Here is a 26,997-nt window from a genome sequence, read left to right on the forward strand (position 1 = left end):
TATTCCATAAGTTGTGATTTTACATTCTTGATAATGTCCTTTTAGATATAAGGGTTTTAAATATTGCCTATTTATTTCTTTTTCTGTTTCTCATACTTTTAGTGTCACTTTTAAGAATCCATTACAAAATCCAGTTTCATGAAGATGTAAGTCTATGTTATTCTCTGAGAGTTATAAGGATTTAGCACTTATATTTAGTCTTGATCCATGTTGTGTTAATTTTTGTATATGGTGTGAAACACGGTTCCAACTTCATACTTTTGTTTGTGAAAATCCAGTTGTCCCAGCACCATTTATTGAAGAGATGTTTTCTTTCCTCATTGGAAGGACTTATTACCCTTATCAAAAGTCAGTTGGCCATAAACATACAGGTTTGCTTCTTGACTTTCAATTCTATTCATTGGTTTATTGGTCTATCTTTAGGCCAGTTGCATGTTGTTTTAATTATTGTTACTTGGTAGTAAGTTATGCAATTGGGAAGAGTGAGTCATCTAAGTCTGTTCTTTTTCATAATCGTTTTGAAGACTGAGGCACCTTAAAAAGTCCATACGAATGTGAACTGAATTTTTTCCAGTTCTACACAAAATAAAAATAAAAGTTATTGGAATTTTGGTAGAGATTGCATTGAACGCGCAAATCACTTCACTTTAGGGAGTATTGGTACCTTAGCAATTTTAAGCCTTCCTAAACGTAAACTCAAGATGTCTTTTCACGCTTTTCAAGTCCTTTACAAATTATTCTCAGCAATGTTTTGTAGCATTTAGTACTCAAGTCTTCTGTCTTCCTGGTTAAATGTATATATTGACATTTAATTCTTTAAGATGCTATTGTAAATGAAATTGCTTTCTTAATTTCTTGTTTTGATTATTTATTGCAAATGTATATAAATAAAATTGTTTTTTTGCATGCTGCTCTTATACCCTGAAATTTTACTTAAATAATTTATTATGACTGGTAGCTACTTACAGAATCTTTAGGATGCTATGTATAAAATCATGTCATCAATTAATACAATTTCACTTCTTCATTTTAAACTTAGATGCCTTCTCTTTTTCTTATCTAAATACTGACTAAAAATTGTGGTTCAATGTTGAATAGCAGTAGTAAAAGCAGATAACCTTCTTTGTTTGATCTTAGAGAGAAAGCTTTCAGTCTTTCACCATTCAATGTATAATGTTAGCTGTTTTTACAAATGTTTTTTATTGTGCCGATTAAACTCTCTTTTGTTCTCAGTTTTCTGCACACTTTTACCATGAAATGATGTTGGATTTTGTCAAATGACTTTTATGTGCCAATTCATATTAACATGTGGGGTTTTTTATTTGCTTTATTAACGTGGTACTAATTGACTTATTTTTATGTCTAACCATCCTTACATTTCTGAGATAAATCCCACTTATTATGGTGAATAATTCTACTAATATGCTGTTGGATTGAGGTTAATAGTTTTTTTTTTGAGGATTTTCATACCAATATTTATGAAAGATGTTGGTCTGTAATTGTGTTTGTGTGTGTATGTGTCTGAGTGTGTGTGTGTCTGTGTGTGTGATGTCTTCATCTGGTTTTAGTATCAAGATAATGTTGGCATGATATAATCAGTTTAGAAGTGTTCCCTTCTCTTTTTGGAAGAGCTTGAAAAGGATTTACGTATATTTTTCTTTAATATTTATTTAAATATTTAAATATTCTTTAAATGTGTGGGTTAATTATTACTTATATATCAAATATTAGCATTAACCAGTGTATCTATCTGGTCCCGAACATTTTTGTTGTTGGGAGGTTTCGAATTACTGATTTAATCTATTTACTTTGTTATATTTAAACTTTCTATAGTTTCTTGGGTAAGTTGAGGATATTTTTGTGATTGGGAAATCTATCCATATCATGTAGGTTATATAATTTCTTAGAATAAAATCCCACATAGTATGCTTTTATAATCATTTTTATTTTTGTCAGGTCGGTGGTAATGTCTCCACTTTTATTTGTGGTTTTAGCTATTTATATATTCTCTCTTTCTCTGAGAGTTTAGCTAACAGTTTGTTAAATGAGTTTTTCTCAAAAAACAGTCTTTGAAAATGAGTTATAAAGCAAATAAAAGAATTGGGGGAACTTTAAATGCGTATTGTTAATGAAAGAAGCCAATATTAAAAGGGTACACACTGTAGGATTCCAACTGCGTAACATTCTGGGAGAAATAAAACTGTAGAGGCAATAAAAGGATCAGTGGCTAAAAGGGATTTGGTTGAGGGAGAGATGAGTAAGTGGGGCACAGGACATTTGTAAGGCAGTGAATTTGTTCCGTGTAACACTGTAATGGTGGATACATGTCATACATCACAACCCATAGAATAAACAATAGAAGGAATGAGCCCTAATTGAAATGGTGGACTTTGCTTAGTAAAAATTTATCAGGATTGACTCACCAATCCTAACATTTTTGACATACATTTGCAATACATTAATTATATGAGAAATTTGCTGGAGGAAAGAGTATATTTGGGAACACTCTGTACTTCATGCTCAATTTTTTTGTAAATCTAAGACTGCTCTAAGAAATAAAGTCTATCTATTAAAAGAAAAAGACATCATTTACTTTTAATCTTAAAATAAAAAAAGACATAAGGCAGTTTAAGGACCTAAGAAAAATATTTATTAAATGCTTAACAAATGGTATATGATTAAAAATTTTGGCCTGGCTGCAAACAGACCAACTTTCCAATTAGCTTTAGGACACAAGATTTCCTCTTTTATTAGCAAATCATTTTGGTAGTTAGTATTTAATCTGTGGTTTGACCAAGGGAATAATTTAAGTTTAGAGGATTAGCCACCCTTTATATTGCAATCACTACCCTCACAGTAACCTCAGATACAAATAAAAATGATATTAAAAAATGTTTAGGTGTGTGTACTATTGACATTTTTGTCAATCCTTTGTATCTAGTGAATAATAATATAATAACACCTTTAGATTTCATCTATTTATTTAATTTATCCATAACACACAATCTAAGTAAACAACAACAACAAAAATCTGCATGTGTAGGCACTGCATCCATTTCTTCAGGCTCACGTCTGAAGGGATCACATGTATCGAGCATAGTGGAGGGTGCTGGGCCCAGCTATGCTGGTGAGACCCTGGGTACCCTGTTTCAGAGCAACTGTAAACTCATGGTGACTCTCTACTGTCGGAATTAGACTTGCTGGATGTTCTACACTAGCCATATCTTTCCCACCACATTGGCATCCACCCACAATCCGTTCAACCTAGGTGTTCCCAGAATGAATTCATAAGCCTATTTCAGGATAAATAAATAAATAATAAATAAAAAACCTACACTTGTGGTCATGCCAATTCTTGCATCACCTATAGTTTTCTTCAACAACGCTGATGCCAATGACAAAGAAGCTAGAATTTGTGAGGGCTTATGAAGAGACAGTCATTCTGTTAAACATTTTGCAGATGTCACCATCTTTATCTTTACACTTTTACATGCAAAAGACGCTGTAGAAAAAAGGCTTATTTTACTTATTTGAGGGTAGGAGAGTGAGGCAGGCTCTACGGAGAGATTGAATAACCAGTCTAAGGGAAAATAGCAGGAAGAGAATTTGAAACAAGCTCTGTCTCGCTTTAAAATGTGAACTCTATTTCATGCCACCCTAAGAAAAACAATCACTGCCTATAAAGAAGGTCGTTTAACAGAGTGACCTGTACTGGCTGCTCTGGGAATTTTCATTATTTCCTTATATGATACTTGTGATTGTGTAGAAAGCTGGACAAGAATAGTAGCACTAATTGAAGCCAAATTGAGCTGCAGACCTACGGATCAATACAGAGTTTAAGTATTTAAAGGCAATTACTTAGAATAATGAATCTTCTTCAAAAATTGATTGAAAGCAGTTACACACACACACATACCCACCCATGCACACATTTACACAATTGATTACCAGCAAATGCTATCCAAAAATTATTGATGAGATTAAAGAGAAAGCAAAGTTTCTATTTATGACAATTACAAATTTTATTACTCCCAGATAGAGAGTATAAACCTGCAAAGAAAATACACTGGATTATGAAACCCAGTTCCTGACAGATTGAATGAGGGATTCCTGAGGTTAGGCTTCCACAGGCTGAAATGAATGTGAAGACCTGCAAGGTACAAATACTGTGCTTCCTGACTAGAAATGAGAGAAAGGTCGTTCTCTATTTGACCTTCCTGTTTACAGAAAATTAGAATCACAATGAATTAAACATTAGACTGTTTTGCATTTTGATCTCATGTTTATCTCATGTTTATAGCTACAGCATTCTCAATGTCAAATTATTTTGGCAGCTGCATTCAGTGTAGATTTTGTCTTTTGTTTATTCATTTCGAAATAGAGTGTATCACAGAAATACACTCAAATTCCAAGAGTCCAATTGTTTACAAATATATTAAAAATAGCTCACTCTAGAATGATATACTATAATCCAGATAAGCCTCACAAGCATTATCCTCAATGAATGGACTCATAAGACTGTGAAGCATAGATGTTGTTTTGAAAATGCATGGATTGAAAAAATTAATAAAATAGAGAAATTCCATCAAGGAAAAGCTTTGTGGTCACCGTGTGCAGTAAATAGGAATATAAAGAAAACAGCTCTAGCTTATCCATCAAAGTATCCCTCTTAAGCAAGTTTTAAATCAATCATGAACCAATAAATGACAATAATTATTTCCACTCCCATTCTCACGTCATTGTTGAAATGAGACACATTCCCTACCACTCCAATTATCTTCTTTTTCCATATTTATTTAAAGACTGCATATATTAATTAGAAACATAAATATGGGATTAGAGAACTGTGTACAATCTCAATGAAACCTGAGATTTGTAGATGCTTCAAAAACTAACATTAGAAGTTGGTTAGATTGAGGAAAAGATCAAATGCGTTCCTGCTGGATGCATGGTTTCTATCTTGCCAAAGGGCAGTTGGTGACCCTGATAGCACTGATGTTACGTCAAGGAATATAGTGTGTGTGTGTGAAACCTTGCAATTTATCCTAGCATTTTCAGACACTCAAGACGTTGGGAAAGGCAGAATTCCAGAACAGCAACCCAAAAGGAGCAGCAACTGGGTCTTAGAATTTGAGTGGAGATTGTACTTATTCCCCAACTAGCTATGATTTGAAAGGGACAATATTCCAGCTCTCATAAATGAAGCAACAATATTCCTCATTCCATGTGTTTTCTAAAGTTTTGATCTTAATAGTTTTGCTGTGTTAAAACGGTTATTAAACGTAACTGATTTTTTTGGAAGAAATTCTCAAAATAGAGATGAATGTATAAAGAGAGAAAATTGATGAGAAAAAAAAGTATAATGGAAACAAAGAACCAAGGAAAGAGATCGACTCTGTCAATATTATGTAAACCCTCAAAGTGAGTACAGGAAAAAATAAATAAATAGAAGTGTATGAGACTGACTACCTGGCCGTGAAGTAACTATGATCTAGAGATCAAGCAACCTCACCCAAGTTTTGAAAAATTAATTTAAAATTAAGTTTGAAAATAGTCACATACGCAGATGAAAGCCCTGATAACATGTGACATATTTGTAATTCCAAGAAATCCGTAAAACATTTAAGTATGAATTCAGATTACTTTTAAACAGTAGTAAAATTAGATGTGTCTCTGATTTTTTTTCCTTTGTAATTCTGAACAGAGAGATAAGGGAACGATGTCCTCAGATTCTTAGGAAGGTAGGCTGCGACCTGAGAATTCTACACCCAGCCAATTTGCTGTTTGTATGTAAATGTTACTGAACTGTATCCCATGCATGTACTTAGAAATTGTGCAATCATGGCTCTTATAAAATATTGGATATGTGCTCAGTTCAGAAAAGGATAGAAGTATTTTAGATCAGAATCTTGACATTTCTATGGTTTCATTCAAGATATTTTTTGTTCTTTCATTAAAAAAAATATTAAATAATGCCCATATTCATTCATATCTTCTTCATTTTTACCTAATGGTTTTGTTTTTGCTTTCTGATCCAGGATCCCATCCATAATACCACATTACATTTAGTCATTTTTGTCTTCTTAGGTGCATGTAGACCATGATCTTTTCTAAGACTTTCCTTGTTTTTAATAATCTTGCCAATTTTGAGCAAGTATATTGTAGGATGTGTCTGTATTGAAATTTGTCTGATGTTTTTCTCCTGATTAGACTGTGTGATAGATTTGGGGTCCCATGAGTTTTGAAATAAAATATTCCTATGTTTATTGATGTATTTCTTGAATAACATAATTTTGTTTATCTTTAGCCCAATTACGATGAAAGAGACTGTTCAATCAGGATATACAAGTAACAATGCCAAATTGTAGTATGCTGAGACAACAACCATTCACTTCTAAACACACCATTTGTGTCTCCCTGGTTGGACTGGGGTTTTTCCCCCACATAGTATTTTGGGGACTAATCTATTCTGTTATCAAGCTAATGCAAGCGTATTTCTGGCACACAATACAGAGAAAAAAGAGGGTAGGGGAAATTGTACCCCTTAAATCCCAGAGCCCAGTCTTACTGTAAGGGGTAGAATAGTATAATCATCACCAGGAATGACAAATGGATATTGCTAAACAGTAATAAAATGTACCACATGGATGCTTTAATTGTTTTCGTCATTCATGTGTGAGAAAGATATGTAATGCCATAATAAAAGCAAATTAATGGAAAATTAGAAAATAATTATCATAAAATCAGAATACTTTTCAAAACAGAAAAAATATAAATTAGAATACATCAAAGAGTTAGACTGAAAGAAAAATACTCAACAGTTCTACAACAGATATATTTAAGCAAGAAAAAAATGCCAATATCTTAAAGAAGAAAGAAAAAAGCAGATGTATCAACAAACATGGAGAATGAAAGAGACAATGGCTTAAATTTTTCTAAACAAGTAAGTTGGAAAACCTCAGCAAAATTGCAAAGCAAGACTGACAAATTTGTGGTTGAAGAATTTAAAGTGTGAATTCAAAAACCATAGAATAAATTGAAAAAAGTATCAAAGAATAATTATATTCTCTATTTTAAATTTATTGCGTAGATCGAGGCGGTGAACTTTCCAGAATAAAATAAATTTAACTTTCAATGATTTTTTTTGCATAGAAAAATAAAGTTAACAAAACTCAGCTATAAAGAAGCTACTGTGTTCTTTAAAATGAAATATTAATAGAAAACTGCACATGACCTCAAATAATGTTTATTACATAGTTGTGTGCTAAGTAGGTACTTTTTCAAAGCAATCAAATAGCATAACCAATTTGTGCTGATATATCTTGATAAGCAAAGCAATTCAGTGTTCTTAAAATAAAATATGTCATACTTATTTAATGAAATCCACATAGTGGAGGGCACAAACAGAGATTATACTCCAGCCGGCTTGTTACATGCCATTTTTCAAAGCATTTTTTAAACCTGCTCTAAAATAAACGTGTACTGCAAAGAACAACCAAGGAGGGAAATGTAAATTTCACAGGAGATTACGATAGACATTAAATAACAGCAAATGCAAGTCAATTCCAAGTGCCTTTCCCTGTGTCTCTAACTTGAAACAAGGCTGACTGCTTTGTAGGAATGAATATAAAATGGATTTTTTTTCCTTTTTCTCAATATTATCCTCCTAAAAAGGTATTATTGTGAATTAGTCATTGCAGGTTTTATGCCATCCTTTCATCAGCATTATTTTGAATAATAAAACAGATTTGGGGCAAACCTCTTCTGCATGAAGTCGTTAGACCTCGATCCAAACCGGTGTGAAATGGCATGCAGTTACTCAAAATATTAAACTTAGAATTTCTACATGATCTGCAGTACTTTCACTCAGGGGTATAACCCAAAAGAATGGAAAGTAGGGACTTAAACAGAAATTCGTATACCCATATTTATAGCAGTATTATTCACTCTAGCCAAAAGGTGGAAGCAGCACCATTATCGATCAGTAATTAATGTATAAACAAAATGTAGTATATATACGTAAAATGGAACATCATTTAGCCTTAAAAAATTGTCAAAATTTTTGTCAAAAAACCTGTCATAAGGTAAGTAGTGAAATAAGCCCGGCCTCTCCCCAATACACACAAAACTGTATTATTCCTTTTTAAGGAGATTCCCAAAGTAGTCAAATTAGTAGAGACAGAAAGTAGAACTGTGTTTGCCGGGGACTGCATGGAGAGGAGAATGGGAATGATTGTTTAAAGGGCATAAAGGTTCAGTTAGGGAAGATGAAAAAATTTTGGAGGTGGATGATGGTGATGATTTCACATCATTGTGAACGTACTTAATGCCACAGAAGTGTACACTTAAAAATGCATAAAATGGTACCTTTTTAACTTACACGTACATCTCTATCTATATATCTATATAGATATACAAAGATACCAACAGATATATATAGTGCCAAATGGCCATCATGTATGGGAAAATGTTCATTAATATTCATTAGAGAAATGCAAATTCAAACCACAATGAGATATCATCTCTCACCTGTCAGAATGTCTTCTAAAATGTTTACTATTATATTTTTTTATCTCATGCTTCATTTCAAAACAGAATGGTTTATATATAAAAAAAAAAGATAAGTGTTGGTAAGGATATAGAGAAAAGCAAACATTTGTATACTATTGGTGGAAATGTAGGTTTGTGCAGCCATTATGGAAAACAGTATAGAGATTTCCTGACAAACTAAAAATAGAATTGTCATATAATCCAGAAATTCCACCAATAAGTATTAATGCAAAAGACTTGGAGTCAGTTTACTGAAGGGATATCTGCACTCCTGTTTATTGCAGCACTATTTACAATAGCCTCAACCTCAGTTGAACTATTTACAACATTTAATTTTTAATATTTTCACTATTTATAATAGTATCAATCTCAATGCCCACTAACAGATGAATGGATAAAAAAATATAGTGCATATACACAGTGGAGTACTCTGTAGCCTTTAAAAAGAAGGAAATTTTGACTTTTGTGACAACATAGATGAAATTGGAAACATTATGCCAAGTTAAATAAGTCAGGCTCAAAAAGACAAAATACCACATGTTCTCACTTATGTATGGAACATAAAACAATGAACTTATACAAGCAGAGAGTAGAATGGTGGTGATAGAAGCTGGAGGATGGGAGAAATGGGGATGTGATAGTCAAAGGGTGTAACATTTCAAACAGGAAGAATATGTTTTTTCTTTTTCTGAGTTCTATTGTGCAGCATGGTGAATAGAGTTAATAGAGTATTGTACATTTCAAAATTGCTAAGTACATTTTAAATGTTCTCACCACAAAAAAATGTTAAGTATTTGAGGCGATCAATATGTTAACTAGCCTGATTTAATTATTTCACATTGCATTCATAGATTATTACATCATTTTTTACTCCACAATTTTTTTAGCCATACTATTCCTTCTTCACAGAACCTGTCAATCTATATGATTACAAATTGTTCATTTACAATAAAAAATACAGACTACAAAAGAATAAAACAATGTTTGGTGTACTTATAGAAGCTACCTCGTAGAAAAGATAAACAAAGAGGAAAAGATCTTAAAGTTATTAAACAGATTCAGATTTAAAATTATCCCCAAGTAATGGTTTTCCATTTGGTAAGTGTTACAGATCATTACATCATTACATCTAGTTCATACCTGCACACACACAACACTGCAGTAAATATCCCTGTTAAATGTATCATAAATATATACCACAAGTTAAATTTAAATATAAATCGCCATGATATATTATGACTGAGTGCTGGAAGGTTGACAGAGTGTTTGGTGGCATATCATACACGACTCTAAAAGTTCCCAAATTTAAACAAGTTAGACAGAAGGGATGTTATTGAGCTCTGATAAACTAACTTCAATGACGTAAAAGGTGCCTCTGGTATTGACTGCTAGGTTGATTTTGAAGATACACATGAAGGGCTTAAATACCTATTTATAAAAAATACAAGAGAAGAAAGAAGGCATGTTTCTATATACATGCCATTTTAAAATAATATTATATTTAATTGAAATATTCAAATATTTTAAATAATTATATATGCTATTGAAAAATGTGCATGAAGTAATATAAGCTGATATTTAATTTCAATATTTAAATATTTTGAAATAATTCATATATGCTATTTTTAAAACGTGCTTGAAGTAATATAAGTAGATATTTGTTGAGTCATGTACATATCTCAAATTTATTATAATATAGGACGCTGAATGGCTTGTAAATCTCAAAGAAAAATGGGATATTGCATTTTAATTGGGGTTTGCCTTATATTAGAGCAAATACACATATATGTTTGTGTAGTAGGTTCATCATTATGCATACTAATGTCAAACATCTATGTTTTCTATATCTACATATTTGACAAAGCCTACATTACATAATACCATTTTTATTTACTTATATTCTCCATGCTTTGGTTTCCTTATCTGGAAAAATGGAAGTAATAGTCATAAAAATATGAAGAATAGAGTGGCGGTTTCTCACTTGCACCTGGTAAATGCATTATATAAATGTTTGTTGCCTTTTGTATTTTCCATTCTAAACTATCTCTGAAAAAAGTCTCAATTTGGGGACTTAATATTCTAACTTCAATTACTCTTTAACTTTACATTTAAGCACAGAAGTATTACATATTGTAGCCTTGAAAATATTGTGATAAATCAAATATACCCTATGGCATATGATATATTAAATATTTAAGTTTTGGAAATGTCCTCTATGTCCAAAATATTTCAATTGTTAACAAGTGCTTTTCAAAAAATATTTTTATTATACCTTAAAAAGAGCCAATTTAGGGTCTACACTATCTTTGTTTATCTTGTCTTTTTTTTTGCACATATTTCTTTACTAATATAGATTAGCACTAAAAGAAAAAGAAAAAAATCTGGCATAGTAACATTGTAATTCCCCCATATCAAATTATATGAAAAATCCCACCTCAGACACTCTGCCAAAGGGTGTGGAACATTTAATCAACATGAAGTGCTTCAACTGAAGCAGTATATTCTCACCTCTATAAGTAATTTTGTCTCACTTTATTTCAAAGTATTATCAGTTTTTGTCGTAGGATTTTAGTAACACGTTGTGTTAAATTCTTATCATATTTACAATTAAACTATCTTATTCATATTATATTTAAAAGCAAATTTTCATTGTTCCAATGAAATATTTCAGTATACTCTGCAAAGTTTATAGTAAAGTTCTGAACAATACATTCTGAAATGTCCTGTGCTTTCAAAAGTACATACTAGAGCTGATGGCTTAAGCACCATTATTTAGTGGCATTTCTAATTATCACTTTCCTTTATGTGGTTTTTTTAAGAGGTACCAAAAGTTCCTTTTGTCATATGGCTCATGTTGCCTTCAGTAACAGCCACTTGAATTTGCCCTTAGTTGCAAACTCAGATCATGAGAGAAAATATACTCATAAAAGAACTTTATTCTGGACATTCTTCCAGGTGGGAAAACTTCCTTGTTACAGGAATTACATATTTCCTTGGAATTATGACATGCTGCATATAACAAGAAAAGAGAAAAAAGATATACACTGTCTTTAACAGAATAGAAATTTGTTTTTCTCTCACAGTCTGGAAATAGAGGCTTTCACAAGGCTTTCAATCTCAAGGTTATCTTACGTTCCAAACAGTTGCTGACACTCCAGATTACAACTGTTTAGCAGGTAAGGTAAAAAAAGTAAAGTGAAAGCAGCAAAATACATCAAACTGCAGAGTTATCCCCTTTTAAATGTTTTCTTTGAAATCCCTCATAACATTTCCACTGACATTTTAATGTCGACAACTTAATCAGGTAGTCACATAGAGTTGCAGAAAACTGGAATTATGGTGTTTTAGTTGAGATATCTTTTCCCTTGACCCTTGAGATAACCTTCATTTTCCAGAATGCTTTTCTTTTAACTTAAAGTAAAGTTCATAAAGAATAAAATTAAACTTTTTATAGTGTACAGTTCAGTGGCATTTAGCACATTCATAATGTTGTACAATGCTCACCTCTGTGTAATTCTAGAACATTTTCATCGTCATACTTATTAAGAAGTTTCCTTCTATTCCTCCCTATCCCCATTCCCTGTAAACACCTAATCTGCTTTTTGTCTCCATAAATTTACCTATCCTAAATATTTCATATAAATGGAATCATGCAATGCATCATCTATTATTTATGTTATTTCTTTCACTTATCATAATGTTTCAGAGGTTTTTCCATGTATCCGTAGTTCACTCCTGTTTCATGGGTGAATAATATTACATTGTAAGGATACACAATATTTTGCTTTTCCATTCTTTTCTTGACAAATATTTGAGTTTTTTTCACTTTTTGGCTACTGTGAATATATTGCTACTATTGGCATTTATGTACAATGACTTGTTTGAACATACACTTTCAATAATTTGAGGTATATGTCCAGGAATGAAATTGCTAGGTGATATGGTAATTCCATGTTGTGTTGGTTCATTTTTCTCTGATAAAATTGGAGTCCTATTATTATAAATGAAGAAAAGAGCTGATATTGTCTGATCGCCAGCAGTGTCGGCCACAGGAGAAGGGCCCGTTTTGTTCCTATAGGGACACTTGCTGTGTGTCCCTATTTAATCTCCCTGTACTGATGGACAAAATCATATACTTATATCCCTTACTTTTGCACTCAGAACTCTACAGCATTTTTGCCTTCTGGCCCAGTTATTTATAACATGCTAGTTTGGGCCCCAGACAACCACAGTATTCCACCAAAATGCTGAAGCTTGAGCCACCACATGGCTGTAACTGTTTAGCCACAAAAATCTTGGCAATGGCCAGACGCAATCAGCCTAGGCTAAATGTGAACTTCAGTTGATTCATAAGCTAAATAGGTGACCTTTGATGAATTGATGTAACAGAAAAATCTTTAAAACTAGATGGGCTACTAATTTTTTAAAGATTTAGTTTTCAAAAGTACAGTCTTGTATATAGAGTTGTCTTAAGCTATTATACTTACATTCATGTATAAGAACAGGTCACATTATTGCTAATGGTCACAAGTAGACACAAATAGGCAAGTATTTGTCTTATTTTCGAGATGGCCAGAGAGCAAATTCATTTTAATTAATTTAAAATGTGGTATCTAAAACACCAAAAGCAATGGCAACAAAAGCCAAAATTGACAAATGGGATCTCATTAAACTAAAGAGCTTCTGCACAGCAAAAGAAACTACCATCAGAGTGAACAGGCAACCTACAGAATGGGAGAAAATTTTTGCAATCTACTCATCTGACAAAGGGCTAATATCCAGAACCTACAAAGAACTCAAACAAATTTACAAGAAAAAAACAAACAACCCCATCAAAAAGTGGGCAAATAATATGAACAGACACTTCTCAACAGAAGACATTCATGCAGCCAACAGACACATGAAAAAAATGCTCATCATCATTAGCAATCAGAGAAATGCAGATCAAAACAACGAGATACCATCTCACACCAGTTAGAATGGCGATCATTAAAAAGTCAGGAAACAATAGGTACTGGAGAGAACGTGGAGAAATAGGAACACTTTTACACTGTTGGTGGGACTGTAAACTAGTTCAACCATTGTGGAAGACAGTGTGGCGATTCCTCAGGTATCTAGAACTAGAATTACCATTTGACCCAGCCATCCCATTACTGGGTATATAACCAAAGGATTATAAATCATGCTGCTATAAAGACACATGCACACGTATGTTTACTGCAGCACTATTCACAATAGCACAGACTTAGAACCAACCCAAATGTCCATCAATGACAGACTGGATTAAGAAAATGTGGCACATATACGCCACGGAATACTATGCAACAATAAAAAAGGATGAGTTCATGTCCTTTGTAGGGACATGGATGAAGCTGGAAACCATCATTCTCAGCAAACTATCACAAGAACAGAAAACCAAATACTGCATGTTCTCACTCATAGGTGGGAACTGAACAGTGAGAACACTTGGTTACAGGAAGGGGAACATCACACACTGGGGCCTGTTGTGGGGTTGGGGGAGGGGGGAGGGGGGAGGGATAGCACTAGGAGATATACTTAATGTAAATGACAAGTTAATGGGTGCAGCACACCATCTTGGCACATGTATACATATGTAACAAACCTGCACATTGTGCACATGTACCCTAAAACATAAAGTATAATAAAAAAATTTTTTTTAATGTGGTATCAAAAAAATAGCAATTACACATTATCAGAGAAAGCTATTTCTCACCTCTCTGTTGTACGTTTTTAAAGTTTGTGCTTTGGAGTCAGCCTCCTTTGGACTCAATATTGGCTCTTTTGCATAACATTTAAATTCCTCTTTATATTTTGTAATTCCTTAATACTGATTTTTAAATAATTTCAGAATCCTCTGAAACCATAAGCACAGTATGTGTTTTTGAACACACGCATTTTTTCCACTGAGAAGATATAAGGGGTGGTTATACACACCCTACCTGCAAACCCTATTCAAACATTGGTTTGCAAATTGTGAGATATTAGATAGTTATTACGCTTTGTTCAATTCTTGGAAACGGTGGTAAAATAAGAAAATTCCTACTGTTCAGAAAAAAAAAAAATAGACTGGGCTGTTCTGAAACAACAGAAGAGTATTATTGGCTAAAGATATAAGATAAATGTTAGGTTTTTTTCCTTCCTTTTTCTCTTTAAATGTAGTTAATAATCTGCTGCAAAGTTTAAGATGAAGATAATCTCTCTTCAATTTGAAAACTTTAACTATCATTCCAGTTACCGTAGAGGATATTCCTATTGCTCCAGAAAACAGAGGAACTTCCGAAGGACTAAAGTATGACCACTGGGGAAGAAGACAATAAGAAAATCAATCTTAGTGCTTAATTTAATGTTTTGCTTGAAGGTAGCATTTTGGCATTCAGAGGGGTCAAGAAACTATACATTCATCCTGACAAATAAATGTTTTTAAAAAGATGAAATTGATAAACCAAGAAAAACATAATACTTTGTTCTGGGATTACTTTACGTATTTCAGAAGTTGAGTGAGGTAGAGTCTGCTCTCTCACACACACTTCATTGAAATAAAATCAGGTTTTAAGTACATTTCCTTTACTCATGAACTATTTGATCTTTGACAAGCTATTGTATCTAGCAGCAAGTCTATCATCTCTCCTCCAGCGTGGAATTAAATTATCTTACTGTTATGATTGTTGGGAGGATGAGATATAGTGTATTTGAGTAATTTTACTATTCAGCTATTAAGCCTTTTCAAGGCAAACTGTTTCAAACTGCTTCTTTGTTATTATTTGTTGCATATTCTCAGTTAGTTACTGATTACTCTTAATATGAGTTACAATTTAAAATATAAACTACAGATATATAATGCTTTTTTTTAACTTAAAAAGAAGTCATAAAACTGACTCTTTCTCAGCTCATGTCTTTCTGTGCCTAAAAAGACAAGGTGAAAAAAATGCACGTTACCATCATCTAGATGCTTGCCTCTATATTTTTTATACACTCATCAAAGGTTAAGCATGACTTCAAATGGTCCAAAAGATAAATCATAAAACCCAATATTGTGCATTTTAAAGTAATAAGTATATAGGAAAAAAAATAGATGACCTTTCATATGAGCCTTTATTTTGGCATAGGACATTGACAAACTTGACCATGAACTTTTTAGCAGTCAGTCGGTAAAAGAAAGTTAACAATATTTGTTTATGGTGCCCATTAAAATACATCTACAAAAGAAAATCACCTGGACAAACTCTTCAGTTCTCAGTAATTTCTTAGGTACACTCTCTTTTCTAGCTTAACCCAACCAGTCCTACTAGAGGGGAGGATCATGTGGAACGGCTCCACGTACAACAGTCCCAGGTTAGAAGGTTATGAGCCACAGCTGAGAAAATGGAAAATAAGGAAAGATTAGGAGACAGGCTGGGAAGTCTGATAGAACAAAATAAGTGAGTCATTTTTGACCAGGACCAACATTTAGCATTTATCTGAAGGCTGAGTTTTGTTTTATTTCTTTAAATAAGAAAACCGTTTTCCGTGATGTAGAGCATGAAAATTGAAAATGCTGTTTTGGCAGTAAAGGAAGCAACATGAAGATCTTAGCCAATTTGATTAATACCACTGATTCAATTAAGGTTGAAATGAAGGTGATTATGTTTCTGAGTGTGTGAATGTTGAATGCTTAAATTTAGTGTGGTCCTATACTAGACAGTGTGTTGAATGCATTAATGAACAAAAAATAGAAAAAAGAAAGAAAACAAATATGTTTTAATCCTGTAGTTATTTAGAGACATTTGTTTTGTTGCTGGGCAAGCAAATCTAAATACAGAATGAATCCATATCCCAGTTAAGACCCGTAGTTATCCACAGAGATCTGTGAATAACAGAACCAATGCAGTCCATTTGTCCACTATGGACTGCTGCATAATATGGCTTATTATACCTTAGTTTCTGATGTGTCTGTTGAGAAGGATGGAAATTGTTCATCAATTTTCTTACTTTTGAGAGACATAGTAGAAAATGACCTTTTTCTGTCCATGCACATTGCTTGAATATCATGAATGGTCATTTCAGGTACCCAGAATTCTAATATCAAAGGGTAGATGAGAACATTATTTGTTTCTACTATACCCTTTCATATTCAGGAGAGATTTTTGATGGGTATTAATATGGCTTCACTTAATTCTACTTCTGTCCATGTATATAAGAGTTTACATTCAATAGCATCCTCCATAAAAGTGCACTTTATTATTTAATCATTCAACACCTATTTTCTAGACTATATTTTCAGTCCATTGGCTACTACCTAATAATCGGTATAATTCAATACTATAGAAATATTGTTATGGCTACCAATTTTATTATTAATTTATCCTGATATTGCAAATAATATCACTATTAATTCTGATCATTGAGGATACATATGTAATGTGTGTGTGTATATATATAATATACATATCATTTTTCAGAATGTGACCATCATCTTGACATAATGCAACAGCCTTCTAGATCAAATATTTCCCAGCAACCTGAAAACCACCACAAGTAAACTCTGATGCCTTTTATGCATCACCTAACAATTTACTAAAAGACAGTACTCATTTAGCTGTGGGATTAGGTAGCTTCTCAGAAGCTTCTAAAGTATTGCCCAGAAGACTGACTACCACCTGCTTATTTATGTGATGGCTGTCTATTATGGTTCCCCATCTAAATATACCATCTACATTTCATGAGGAAGCTTTTCTGTATATTTTCCTCCCTCTTAGAATGTTGCTTTGATACATTACTTGTGTCACCATGAGTATTTTAAGAATCAAAATAGGATTATGCCTTTCAATATTAAAGATAGTTTGAATGAGTTCCCAATCATAGGACAATTATTATTTCCAAGGAGTGAATATTTATTAACAATTTCAGGTAACTTATTAGTCCAAAATCTTGTGGCTGTGGCAATGTAGCAGAAAGGACTTTTGATAAACGTGTTTGTTAACTCAGTAGGGGTTGCTAACATTTCTAATAATACTGTCTGCCCACAGTGAAGACCCAGAGAGGTCAACTGAGCAATCAAATTGCAATATAATGTGTTGTTTAGAACCTCAATTATTTTCCCAGGTGTGTCAAAGCAAAATAGCACAAACTGGATGGCTTAAAACCACATAAATTATTGTCTCAGTGATGGAGGATAGAGACCTGAGGCAAAGGCTTCAGCAGGGCCATGCTCCCTCTGCAAACTCCTTTCATCCACCTAGATTCCAATGGCTTGCTGGCAGTCGTTGGTGTTCCCAACTTGCAGTTACCTAGCTCCAGTCTCCACCCTTACTGGCACGTTGTGTTCTCCCTGTATCTCTTTCAGCACATGGCCATCTTCTTATAAGGACACCTGTCTTATTGGATTAGGGGCCCAGACTACCTCCATAAGACCTCATGTTAACTAATGGCATTTACGATGACTCTTTTTCCAAATCAAATCACATTCTGAGGTCTTGGTGATTAGTATATCAACACATTTTTTTTTAGGGGAAACACAATTCAACTCACAACAGAAACCTATTCAAGTTCAACTTTCTTTCATGGAGCTTTGTGAATGAGGGTAGTAGAAACTAGTTATTCTTCAAAAATAAAAGAATCAGTTTAGTGTCTGTGCCTCTTTTACACACTTTGGTGCTAGCATAAATAATTTATTTTTGATTGTTTGAGAAATGGTTGGTAATGAGCTCATGTCCAAGCTATTCTTAAAACGTTTACCATCTGTGTCACACCTTGTATTGTAGTGTTATTGAGCAGTCATCCTCAGAGGGTCATATGATTCATTCTCATTTGAAATTCATTGTTAGTTTGACCTTCACCTAGAGATATCAACATTATATCATGAAAATTATCCTAATGCTTTTATTTAACCAATGTATAAGTATTTTTGTGGCAGCAGAGTAAAAATGTATTGTAAGCTACCACATGAATACAAATTTACTTTGACTTTCTTATGAAGTAGGAATCAAAAGATACAATTAGCCAAATTGATCTCAACAGAATACTAATACACTTCAACTTGTGGCACAGTTTGACTTTTTAGCTCTACTTCTAGTAAAGCTGACACCTTTGGATACATCAGTTTGTTTACTCATCCAGAGTGTGTAGTTAACCTCCAAGATCTGACAGCTTTTCTTGCAGGTTATACTAGGCTGACATGTAATCTATCACAACATGAGTAAGAGCAGAAAACCTTTTGATACCTCCATCTACCCCAGCTAACTTACATTATTTTCAGTTTTCTAATTGAGTGGACATAGGTAATTCTAAAGGTTCCCTTCCAATGTGTCCAATTAAAAGCACACAAATAGCAGACATGCAAGATGATTTCCCTAGAGCCTATGTAAAGAGAGACACTCCCAGTTCTGTATCATATATGCTTTCTAATGAAGAATTCAGGGAGAGGTATCACCACATCACCATCCTCAAAAATCAACCCATTGCCATTTAAATTTCTATGATGAGTTTAGGGTCTGCACACCGTGCTCTGGTTTTCAGTGATGCCAATAAGGGTTCCCTACACATGCATGCCATTTTTTCACATTCATGTTGATGGCTGTGGGTTCACACCTAGGGCTTTACCAGGAGACTTTGACCTCCCTTTCATTCAGAATGGTAGCCTTCTTTCACCCTGTACCAATTTCACTGGTTTTACCTGTGAGAATCTACAGATTCAGTTTTCTTTTTCCTAGATTTGTTAAATTTATCAAGGTTGTGTTTATATAACAGATCAACTGAGGGTCTTGTAATGTCCAAGGAGTTGATAGAGGGGATTTACTTCGGAGGCACCTATTTTCTGATGGTGACCATCAGCACCTAAGCAGCCACATCATTCATGTTCTCCTGTTACATTCCATTTTCAAGAACCTTCTAACAATTACCACTGGGTTTAATCTTGTTGATAGGTTTCCTAATTTTTAATTTGAAAGGTTTTTGTAACAACTTAGAAAGTGTTTAAGTCACTTTTCAGACAGTATTGTTTATCCTTTGAGGAGCTGAGAATCCCTGACATAATCAATCCAAAGTAGCTTATACTTGTGTCTCAGAATATTTACAGCCTCAGTGGGGCTATTACAATTTCTGTTCAGCAAGACCAAAGCAGTTGTCCTTCTCCCGATACTTTGATCTAACTCCTCCTTTAATATAGATTAGTGAATTAGGGATAGGATTAAGCGTGTCATCTCTCACACACACAATGAATGTAGTTGCTTACCAAGAATCTAGTGTTTACTTAAACACCTCTCTTCTTTCAGTCATGAGCAGAGCCAATGAAATTTACCCTTGTTAATAATATGTAAAATTATTTGCAATAAAAGTACTCTGGGAGCTGTCTGTATCTGTCCACAATATGAGTCAATTCCTTGACAAAATAACCTGTAATCTCAAAAGTTACCTGTTCAGAACCCTTTAGAATATCTTTAGAATGCTTTGAGTAATGAGAAGTGGAATTAGTTGTGATACTTTTATAATATTTCATCAGGACAACATTTTATTTCCTAACTTGGTTCATAATTAACTTCAAAGAGACAGATTCTAGACTTTTGAACATGTTTGGCTATATTTTGACTTTCAATAATATAGTTTTTTTTTCTTTCCTTTTTTTTTTCAGCCAAGGAACAATTTGGGGATTGTGATTTTCCCTTCACTTATATCTTGTTCTTTCCCAATTTTGCTGTCTCCCCTGATACTAGATTTATTACCTCTACATCCAATTTTCCTTAATTGATCACAGTGCTTGGGCAACCTCAAATCAGGGTGGCTCAAGAGGCAACCTGGCATTAGAGAGGATTCATTCTCCCTGTTCTTCTCTTTAGTTCTCCAAAACAAAGGATTAGTCATATTCAAATTAAATCTGCAGTTGTTGCAAAAGTTCTGCCACTTTCACTGCAGCAATTATTTCTGTATATTCACATACACTCTAATAAAAGTGAAGGATACAATATAACAGAAAAAAGAAAGCACAGAGCAGTTGGAGAAATCCAAAGTTCCCATCTCTCATACTTACAAAGAATGGGCTTCATCTTTGTTTGTGAGCCACCAATATGTGCATGAAATATATCAGTCATAGAGAAACTGCCCTCTTCTCTGAGAAATGGTCTTTTATACCTCTATGAGGTCAAATATTTACATTTGAGGTTACTATGTTTTATAAATCACCAGTTATGACCGTATGTTTTTTAAATTGTAGTTCCTGAAAGACCAGATAGTGTCCATGAAAACACACAGAAATACTGGTGACACACGCATCTAAGCATGAGATATAAGACAAATTCTCCTAACAACTAACAATGAGATTGCAATGAGCTTGTTTCTGTGCTTGTATTCTGGAAGCACAGAACTTAATGGGCACAGCCTGGCAACTAATTTTTCCTAAGTATCTATTATGGCCTGGATATTGTGCTGGACACCATACTGTCTCTCGTCCAGCAATACAGTATATTCTTTCTCTCCATATATGTGTCTAGATTAATAAACAAATTGTATGGAATATTCTAAAAAGTAGTATAGAAATACCAAGAAGGAAATATTGACTTTTATCAGGAAAAAAAGAGAAAAGGCTGCTTAAAGATGAGAACCTCAAACATTAATTATAAAAAGGTACTGTATCTGTCATATTCCAAATCACTGCATTGCAAATGTCATTTTTCCATTTGCACTCATAGGATATACTAGCATAAATTTAACTTCTGTGGGACTTAAGAAATCTGGTTTTCTTAACACAATTAGAAGATTAGTCAGTTTCCACAAATTTCAAGTTTTAGTGAAGTTTGGGAAAGTTTAGTATCAAATTTTGAAATTTGTTTTTACTTTTCAAAATATTTTTAAAATTTCATGGTACATATATTCTTCAAATGCTGAGTACAGTTTATTCCAAATTAACTAAATATGTATACTATCTGTTGAAGTCATATGGAACTTTTGTCCTAGAAGTTGCATATTTAATATTGAATATTGGGAATATATTTGATATAGATACATAGTTTTCAGTCAATATGTTATACAATATTTTCTTCAAAATTGAGACTTATAATTGAGACTCCCAAGAGACTTCCACCATGCTTAATCAACTTACATATATTGCACAACTTAAATACTTATCATATGTATAAATTATTTAGGCCTTTTAGTTTTCATAATTATGCATTCATTTAAGTACAGCAAATAAAATATCTTTACATATGTTTTGGAAGCCAAGAGGCTGTTGGGCACAAGGAAGTTTTATCTTTAGCACTTTAAAATATCCAGCTAATTTATCAAATGTAGTATATTTTAGTGTGTGGGAGGAAGGGTAGAATAAAGCCAGCTTTAAATGTAAAGTCAAAAATCATTTATTCTTATATGGCTCTTTCATCCTGATATAAGAAGATGTTCTTATTAAAATGATTGTTATCCAATAAAAACAAACACTTAGGACTCAGGACTAGGACTCAGGACAGAAGCTATGACACCTATGATGAGTATCCCTAGGTTTATAGCAAAAGGAATTTCCAGGAAGACAATGGTGCAATAAGCACTTTGCAAAACATGAAGAAAAAGTGATTATTTTTAACAGGAGATGATTTGTTCAAACATATTAAATCAATTCCTATAACTTTGTTAGATATTTTGGAGGTTGTAATATTGAAAAGAACACAGGAAATGAAAAGAAAGATGATACAGTCATTAACTCTGGAAAATACAAAAGTTTTCCAAGTTGGTAGATGCAAACACAAGATGGTAGATGCAAAAACTACATAGCTCAGCTGTCACCCATATTTACCTAATATATTCATATAAACACTAAAATAGAGTGGCCAATTATGATTACCTAGGAAACTGAAATATAGCAATTGTAGTCATGAGGTAATTGTATGGCCACATACAAGGGGTATGCGGTAAAGCATGTAAATATGCACAATGCTTGCCACTTACTGCTTGCTGGTGAAATCACCTTGACATGATGCAATCTGAATTTTAAAGATTATTTGACGTCCAGCATTTAAAATTATATGTGGCCAAGAAACATAAACCAATAAAAAAGACTGTATACACAACTGGGCATCCACGTCCATATCAGAACAAATGTAAACAGTTTAGAAATTAATTATAAAATTGTTGGGGTCCGCATGTTTCCTAAACAAAGGAATGAACACACAAGACAACACAAGACAAGACAAACATGGCGGCCAAGGAATGAACACACAAGACAACACAAGACAAGACAAACATGGCGGCCGCCTGGCGCACTCTGTTTTATTTTATACAGTCGTTTGTGGAATGTTGCCAAGTCACAAGACACATTGTTGTTTTTCTGACCTTTCCCTGACTTTCTGGATTTTCAAGATGTTTACACATAAACAAGCCCCCAGGGTCTGCTGTTTGCAGCTGGCTCCTTTGTCCTCCCTGTTTACAGGGAAGGAACTCCCTGCTTCATTTGCAAGAGCAGGACTTATCAGAACATCTCGTTTGTAGTCCTCTACATAAAATATGTCATTTTTTTTTAAATTTAAATGTCTTCTTGTTCCTTTTACTCCAAAAAAAAGACTCTCACCCTCCAAGTTTCAGTGATTTTTTCTAATGCCCTCCTCTTTCAAAAAGGTTTTAAATTTTGTGAATTACATGGTACATTTCCTTCTATTTCAACATTTATTAATTTTTATAAAAATTGCATATTATGAATTTTATATCTGAGTAGGGAATGACTTAGTCTGTCATTTGACATATAAAACCCAGCACAATTACTGCAGATAGATTTGAGAAGATATCCTGTATTTATTATGTTCCTTAGGATAGGCCTGAGAAGGATAGTTGAATTTGAGCTGTTAGAACTTAGAGTCAAAGAAGGGGTGAAATGTTAAAGTAGGAAATGAGAACTGACCTCCTCACAATGTATTGCCTCTTTCTAAATGTGCATCGTTGCTCTACCATAACTTCACTCTTGGCCCTTATAAAAGGGCAGGACAATGTGATAATACCTTAGAGATATGATATGTACAGGAGACAGTCGCTAATAGAAAATAAACACAGAGAGTCTCAGAGTAAAGTGTTAAATACAACTGCCCCAGAAGATGGTAACGTCAGGCAATGGTGTTTGTTCACTTTGCCTCACAAGGATGCATAGGAGAGAGAATTAAACACTCCAAGTGAAAATGTCTATTAGGAAGCTCAGAGAATTAAATACGTGATTTGGTTTTCCATTTAAGTGACTACAGTTAGTATTATTTGGAAATGGCATTTCGTTTATATCTACATAATTAGCATGTAGCAAAAAGACAATTATGCATGTCATTAGAAATATATCCTATTAAATTTGCCATGAGTTTTATTTTATTGCAGCAATAAACTCAATCTGTATGTTTAGCACACACATTTTATTGGCCCATGTAGCAAGTTGACTGTCCAAGACAAGGCACTTTAAGAGAAATATTGTGCACAATATATGACATAACGTGTAAACTTCAGGAAAAGTTTATGTGTATGTGTATTTACAAAAACTGGTAATCATCATTCTCTTCAGGCATAAATGTTTCCAAACAAGCTTCTTTACGTCCTAGTGCTTTCATACATGCCCTTTCTTCTGCCTGGAGCACCTTTGATAGTATCGCACCAGCATCAGTTCTCTCCGCCTTCATGATGAAAATCACCAAGGCTTAGCTGGGCCCTTTGTGCAATGGATGACCTTGTTTGGGACAATGGCCCATGAGAAGTGACACGACAAGCTATTCAAAGCAGTGTGCATGCTTTTCTCATTGCCGCTGCCTAGGATAAAGAGTGTTGGCAGCATCTTTGGATGCAGAGGGGGAAGCTTTATGTTTAGAGGAACAGAGGAAACTTACCAGTGCTGGATTATCCACCTTTGGAGACTTACACAGGAGAGAAACATTTCTGTCTTGCTGTTGCCAATGTATATTCAGGCCTCCGTGTCATGGCAGGAAGACTGGAACTACAACAAACTGTCATGGTCCTGGAGATTCACCTGTCCCTTCAGCTCACCTGTCTTCTTCACTTTGCGTCATCTCCTGGGCTGCTGGCTATTTTGAAAACAAAAGGATGTTTGTCCTGTCTTTTCTTTGGGGTCAGCCAATGAGAAATACAAGCTGGAGGTTGTCGAGGAAAGGAGAAGGAGAATGATGTCTTTGTTCCCTTGACCTCTTGCTTGCTGGACTCAGAGATGTCAGTGGTTCCATTTCTTTCTTGAAGATGAAAGTTTCTATGAGGTGTCTCTCCCATTGCTGGAGTCACAGCTCTCACTTCAAATAGCAGTAAATGTAACTCTTCCCTCTCCTTGCTTCTAGGCTGGTTGTGGACTATTTCTCCGTTCCTTGTTGATTTCATTAATAGTTCATCATTTTACTTTTCTCGTTACTCTGTTGGGCATTTAATTACTTTTCTTGTAGACACCTGAATCAATACAACCATTGGACAGGCTAATTGTGACTTTTTATTCATATCTTAAATTACATGTTAGGTTAAGTCAAATTATAAAACTCAAGCCTTTTCTTAAAAAGCACCATTTATCTTAAGTAGTTCTCTGGATGTTGAGATATATGTAAAAGCAGAAACCAGTGCATCAACCACTGAGTACTCACAGTTTGGGCACAAACAACCCTGGGAAACATCACATGAATGATTATTTAATTGTACAGTATGTTCTACAAGCACCATAGAAATTGGTATAAAAATTTTTATTTGAAATAGTATTCAACATGATGTAGCCTCTAAACTTGGTTTCAATTTAAAGAATAGGTAGAATGTAAAATGGGCAAATGGGGAAGAGAGAATTTCTGTCAAAAGGATTTATATAAACAAACTTGGAGAAATATGAATAAGCATGTGGTAGGCATGAAGAGCCCATTCATTATGCCTTCCTTAAGTCTTTTCTTCTATTATTAAGTATTTAGGTTGTGCTGGATGCTGGAGAGCAGTGGTACAATCTAGGCTCACTGCAACCTCCGCCTCCCAGGTTCAAGCAATTCTCTCTGCCTCAGCCTCTTGAGTAGCTGGGATTATAGGTGTCCACCACCACAGCCAGCTATTTTTTGTATTTTTAGTAGAGATAGGGTTTCACCAACATGGTCAGGGTGGTCTTGAACTCCTGACCTCATGATCCACATGGACATTAAATACAAAAACATGCAAATAAATGGATCATTTAAAATGACAATGATTGCTGTGAAAGAAATATAAGGTATCATATGGGAACATAATTTAGTTTGGGCAGAATGAAGCAAAGCATCTCAAGGATATATAAACTGAAACCTGAAGAATGGATATACATTTACTAAGAAAAGAAGGGGGGGAAGTTGTAACCGTCTACAGCACTAAAAACCTGGGTCAGTTTCTGGGAAATGAGGTTAAGTTTGGTATACATTCATAAGTGAAAAATGTCAATGTAATTGCAGCCTCACGACCAAAGGAAAAATAAATCCCTAAGGTCATGAAGGCACAGTTCATGTAGAATCAGCTGGTTAAGAACACTGAAAGAAAATGTATATTCTACTCTTAAAACAATAGGAATCTTCCATAGCTTCTTAAAGTCAAATCATGTCAGATTGTGTGTTTAGGCATATGGAAATGGCAGATGAGGAGAAATTGAAATTAAGACAAGAATGAGCTGGCTGTGGTAGTGAAGTTATTTATACATAAGATGAGACCCCAGGTGAGAATTTTAATAATAGGAACATATGTGGGAAAAAAATCATCTCAAGAAAGAATTAGTGTTGCCTGATATCACAACACAAAAATCATATTCTCTTTGGGTGCTCTGTGAAAGACACCACTATCTGTGGAATTAATTGTTCAAGGAAAATACCAGGGAATTACTCTTCAAATCTCTTTCCATTTTTTCCAGTTACACACACACACACACACACACACACACACACACTCTTCATCAAATCTGTAGGCACCACTCAGGTCTCAGTTTATATATTACTGCATTAAGATGATGTGTATGATTCCTCCTCGTTGTAAACCCTCTTATTATTCCTTATCGCCTGATTTTCATTTTAAATTCCTCCCTTATTGTGCTATTAAATAAAAATGTAGAACGTTAACTCATACCAATTATAACAAGTTTTTAATTACGCAATTGTTTGTGTATTTAAATATTTAAGATAGATTTCTCCAATTGTAGTGTATTACGCTCCATGCAAGCAGGAATTTTGCCTGGCATGTATGATGAGTCTAATCATGGCAAGAGTTGAACAATGAACTCCGTATTAATTCTTCATATTGCTTTCCATCTTAAACAATTTTGAAATCATGCAGAAATTCATGAAACTGTGGGGCTTTGCTAAACATAAGCAAGCAATGGATAGAGAAAAAAATAAAATATTACAGATGGAAAAATATGCTTGACCTGAATTGTGTTTACTTTGAGACAACGGCAGGTTATTCAAGGGATGATATCATTTGGACACAGTTTGCTGAGATCAGACCTAGGAATGA

At 33.9% G+C, this 26,997-nt stretch overlaps 1 long non-coding RNA gene across 3 annotated transcripts in view; it reads right to left on the reverse strand.

The window, feature by feature from the left end:
* The window catches only part of LOC103244131 (uncharacterized), a 345,548-nt gene that overhangs the window by 32,462 nt on the left and 286,089 nt on the right, over positions 1 to 26,997 (reverse strand). For 2 of the 3 annotated variants that reach the window (XR_012089288.1, XR_012089286.1), the window contains one exon: positions 24,264 to 24,948. The exons of the other annotated variant lie outside the window; for it this stretch is intronic. This is a non-coding gene — a long non-coding RNA (uncharacterized lncRNA). Of the gene's footprint in view, positions 1 to 24,263; positions 24,949 to 26,997 lie in introns of those variants that run through there. 3 annotated transcript variants of the gene reach the window in all.

This window comes from Chlorocebus sabaeus, chromosome 18 (assembly GCF_047675955.1).
Source record: "Chlorocebus sabaeus isolate Y175 chromosome 18, mChlSab1.0.hap1, whole genome shotgun sequence".
Taxonomy (NCBI): Eukaryota; Metazoa; Chordata; class Mammalia; order Primates; family Cercopithecidae; genus Chlorocebus; species Chlorocebus sabaeus.